Source organism: Mytilus galloprovincialis, chromosome 3, assembly GCF_965363235.1.
Source record: "Mytilus galloprovincialis chromosome 3, xbMytGall1.hap1.1, whole genome shotgun sequence".
NCBI lineage: Eukaryota > Metazoa > Mollusca > Bivalvia > Mytilida > Mytilidae > Mytilus > Mytilus galloprovincialis.
In genome coordinates, this window is record NC_134840.1 from 49,896,733 (window position 1) to 49,901,975 (window position 5,243).

The window sequence follows — 5,243 nt, forward strand, 5'->3', positions numbered from 1 at the left end:
CTTTGTTATGTATCAAATAGTTAAAAAAGTAATTTCCTTGAATGATTATTAATTACAAACTGAATAAAGTATATAAAAAAAATTGAATTTGTTATTATTTGTGTGAATATGAATCTTCCTGCACAATTCTTGAGCTACACAATTAAAAACAAAATTAAAGATAACAGATGGGCAAGACAAATGTCAAAAGTAATCAAGTTATAATCAATTACTCAAATTTAATTATGTTATCAATCATGATCGATTACTTTATGAACAGAAACTACATTACATTTCTGTTACTGACAATAACATGCTACCAAAAAATAAAATAAGTGAGGTATACACACTGCTCAGCATATTAAGAGTTGAAATTTTTAATTTTACATTTTTTTACACCATGAAAGTAGAGATATTCACTACAATGGTCAGTTCATGCATTCTGACCATGACCCGGTAATGTTGGCATGTTTTCCAGTACCTATTCATAATAGTCTTCAATATTTGATATTTCCATTCTTTGTAATGTAACATATTACATAACCATGGCCTCTTTATTACACTTTTTTATAAAAGATTACTTGGAAGCCATTTTATGACATGCACCATCTTGATATCGATTTTCATATCTGTACACACTTTCTCTTGCACAGTTCTAAAATAATTCATGTTTAAAATGAAGAAACAACAGAAAGTAAGCATTTTCAGCCTCAACTCAAAGATTGACACTGGTTTTTAGCTCACCTGACCTGAAAGGTCAAGTGAGCTTTTCTCATCACTTGGCGTCCGTCGTCCGTAAACTTTTACAAAAATCTTCTCCTCTGAAACTACTGGGCCAAATTCTACCAAACTTGGCCACAATCATCCTTGGGATATCTAGTTTAAAAAATGTGTGGCGTGACCCGTCAAACAAACCAAGATGGCCGCCATGGCTAAAAATAGAACATAGGGGTAAAATGCAGTTTTTGGCTTATAACTCAAAAACCAAAGCATTTAGAGCAAATCTGACATGAGGTAAAATTGTTTATCAGGTGAAGATCTATCTGCCCTGAAATTTTCAGACGAATCGGACAACCTGTTGTTGGGTTGCTGCCCCTGAAATGGTTATTTTAAGGAAATTTTGCAGTTTTTGGTTATTATCTTGAATACTATTATAGATAGAGATAAACTGTAAACAGCAATAATGTTCAGCAGAGTAAGACCTACAAATAAGTCAAACATGACCAAAATTGCCAGTTGACCCCTTAAGGAGTTATTGCCCTTTATAGTCAATTTTTAACAACTTTTCATCATTTTTTGTAACTTTTCTAAAAATCTTCTTCTCTAAAACTACTTTGCCAAATTTAATCAAACTTGGCAACAATTATCATTGTGGTTTATAGTTTAATAAATGTGTCCGATGACCCAGCCTACCAAACAAAATGGCCGACATGGCTAAAATTAGAACATAGTGGTAAAATGCAGTTTTTGCTTTATATCTTTGAAACCAAGACATTTAGGGCAAATCTTTGAAGATTTTAATGTCCATCAGAATAAGATATATCCCCTCACAAATTTTCAGTTGAATCGGACAACCTGTTGTTTGGTTGCTGCCCTTAAATTGGTTATTTTAAGAAAATTTTGCAGTTTTTGGTTATTATCTTGAATACTATTATAGATAGAGATAAACTGTAAACAGCAATAATGTTCAGCAAAGTTATATCTACAAATAAGTCATCAAAATTGTTAGAGGACCCCCTAAGGAGTAATTGCCCTTTAGAGTCAATATTAAACAACTTTTCCTCATTTTTGTAACTTGTATAAAAATCTTTTCTAAAACTACTTGGCCAAATTTAACCAAACTTGGCCACAATCATAATACTAGGGTATCTATTTTTAAAAAGAGTGTCTAATGACCCCGCCTACCAACAAAGATGGCCGACATCAGTAAACACATTAACAGGTGAGCGACACAGGCTCTTGAGAGCCTCTAGTTTTCTCAATGCAAGAAATGAATGTATATTAGCAAAAAGAATTTTTTTGATCTTCTGCTTGTCTGCCCCCTTTTTGTGCTAGATTGTTTACTATAGTATTCTGGATATTGTTTTGAATGTTACAGGAATTAAAGCAACAGTAGTTAACAGATTTTCCAATTTCGTAAATATTTTAGGAATAAACTCATCATAGATATCAGGATTAAAATTTTATACATACGCCAGACGCGCGTTTCGTCTACATAAGACTCATCAGTGACGCTCAAATCAAAAAATGTTTAAAAGGCCAAATAATGAACGAAGTTGAAGAGCATTGAGGACCAAAAATTCGGAAAAGTTTTGTCAAATACAGAGACAAATAAAGATAACAAACACTAAGTGAAGAAATTGCATGAACTCCAAAAAAGCAGGTTGGTTCGACAGAAAAAGTGTCTCGTTTGCATACCTCATCTGTCATGCTAATTCACTTTCAGTTTCAGTCAATATTGGGAATAGGACACAATACTAGTATGTTAAATATATACAAACTTATATCTAAATATCTCCTAGACCATGAAAACTCCAAATAATGTTTTTTACAAACATAACAATATTGTTTGAGTCATATAGATCGAAATGCTGAAACATAAACGTATCTTACGTCAAGACAGGGTAAAGTATGCATACAACGTCGGTCATCGAAAGTGTCGTAAACCCATGAGCTTATTGTTTATCATTGAAATTGGATAGGGTTCGGATTCATTACCGAAAAACGTTGGTCCGTCGAAATATAAGTTTTCAGTTCTGTTCATCTAACACGCACTTAACGGATTATTTTTGCATAGTCTTCAACTGCATCCATCAGTATTTTGTTGAGTTTTTAATCCAGATGATGGCCTGAGGAATTTAAGTTTTTATATTTTTACGAGTCCAGTTATAACATGACCAGCGGGACTATTTTTCATGCATTTATTTTTGATGATTCTGTTATGGTTTCGGTTTGATAATGTGTCATGTTTTATCTGTTGTAGTCCAACTAATTATACTATTGCCTTTCCACACCATCATTGTCATGAAAATTGTTCGGACGAGTATTGTGAAAATAATTTGAGATTGCTTGTTAGTTACATAAGCGCGTCGCTGTAATATCCTGTGGTGTTTGTCGTTGACGGAATATGTTCGTTATTGTTCTACGATGTGCCTGTTCTGTCAACTATTATGTAATTTGTTTTTGTGTTTCTCTGCGATGAATGATCATTCATTGGTTTGTGGTTTATTTTTGTCACGCATTGTTGTCATTTTAGCAATATTTTTAACATTGTCATAAACCAGGAGGTTTGGCTAGTTATAAAACTAGGCTCAACCCACCATTTTTTCTAAAAATGTCCTGTATCAAGTCAGAAATATGAATGCTATTATCGAATAGTTTATTCCTTGTATGTTGGCGTTTTTTGTTTTGTTTTGTGGCACTTCAGTGTTCCAGTTGTTCCTTTGTTTTACTTTTATATTTGAAGTGTTTTCCTCTTATAGTTGACGTGTTGTCCTCTTATAGTTGATATGTTTACCTCGGATTAAGTTTGTTACCCGGATTTGTTTTTAGAAAATAGGTAAAGTGCGAACCAGACGAACCAGAACTGGCCACTTTGTCTGAATGGATCAAAACTATTCGATCTTGCATTCAGAAGCGCATTCAAAAAACAGTTACTATGATGTACTATTAGCACAAGGGTTTCTAATCCATCCAAGAACCCGGAGGTTGTGGATGCTTTATCTTCTTAGTATGACTAATATGTCGTTCCAACAGATAAAGCCTTCAATCATAGTGTCTTTATATTTAAAAACCATTACTTGTAATATCTCACAAAAGAGCTTGTAATAAACAGCACAACTGGTAATCCTACATATTATTAACATCATTTTCGAAGGATGATTTTTTTTTTCAAAATCGCAAATCTATCCTTCTTTCACTTGGTATTAACATCACAGAAAACGAAGAAAATCTACCTGCTTCGTACAGGATACCAAAAAATCACAAAACTCCGTATAAAGAACGATACAAAGCTGAATCATCAAGATGTTAGACTAAACATCTTTCCAAAGTGTTGACTACTATTCCTTTCTACAGTAAAGCTGGTCTTCAAAAATATACTGAGATATATCCAACCAGTGGTGTCAATCTGATGTCGATTCTCAAAAACTCTCAAGATCTACTGCTAAATCTTAGATCACAATTTCCGCAATTTTGCAGTAAAATATTAAGACCTTTGATATTCTACGCTTTACACTAATATTCCCCATGCTCAATTGAAAGATCGACTTCACTATCTCATAAACAGAGCTTTTTCTATACAATTGTGAATCGTTGATATAAATTTATTGTTCTAGGTCATAATAATTCTTATTTTTTGAAGATCCACACTGATTCTATGAGAAATTACACTGAAGTTGATAATATCAAAATGCTGGACATTTTTTTCTACAGTATATTTGTTGAGTTTGGAGGATTGACATTTCAACTGACAGTCGTTATTCCAATGGGTACAAATTGTGCACTTCTTCTGGCCGAAGAATTTTCTTCTTTCAGAGTTATTAATGATGTCCTATCACTTACTAATCAATATTTCAGGAAGTAGTACTTGCATCTCATTTTATCCTAGTGAACTTGAAATTAAGGATTGTACTGATTCAAGAATACTGCTTCTTACCTTGATCTTTTCCTCAATATTGAGACAGATGGACGACTTCACACTAAAATCTATTTCAAACGGGATGATTTCAACTTCCCAATTATCAATTTCCCACTTCTCAGCAGTAACATATCTTTTGCTACCTCGCATGGTGCATATCTCAACTGATACGTTGTGTTGTTGCATGTTCACACTATACAGACGTCATACACAGGAGTAGGTTTAACCTAAAAACTTACGATTAAGAGTGATCATTAGTCATGAACAATTCAGTATATTTTCGATAAATCTTAGTCGTAAGTTTTTTCATTTGGTGAAACGGACTCCAGGAATTTACTCATTACGCCAAACTGCTCCAACAGAGTTATGTGAAGGGGAGATTAAAAGTGACACTCCGTAAATGTTATGGACACTATCAGGGGTTGGTTGATCTATGTCGTCTGTCTGTTAAGTACCGAACGTGACGTATTCACGAGTATGACTGTTTTGCAGAGCGTACATTTGGATTGCTATACGACGAATTTATTTTATAAATCCAACATTCGTGATGTTTCTGTTGTGGTTTCGGTTAGATCATGTGTTACGTCTTATCGTTTGTTGTGCAAATAATTATAAAATAGCATTT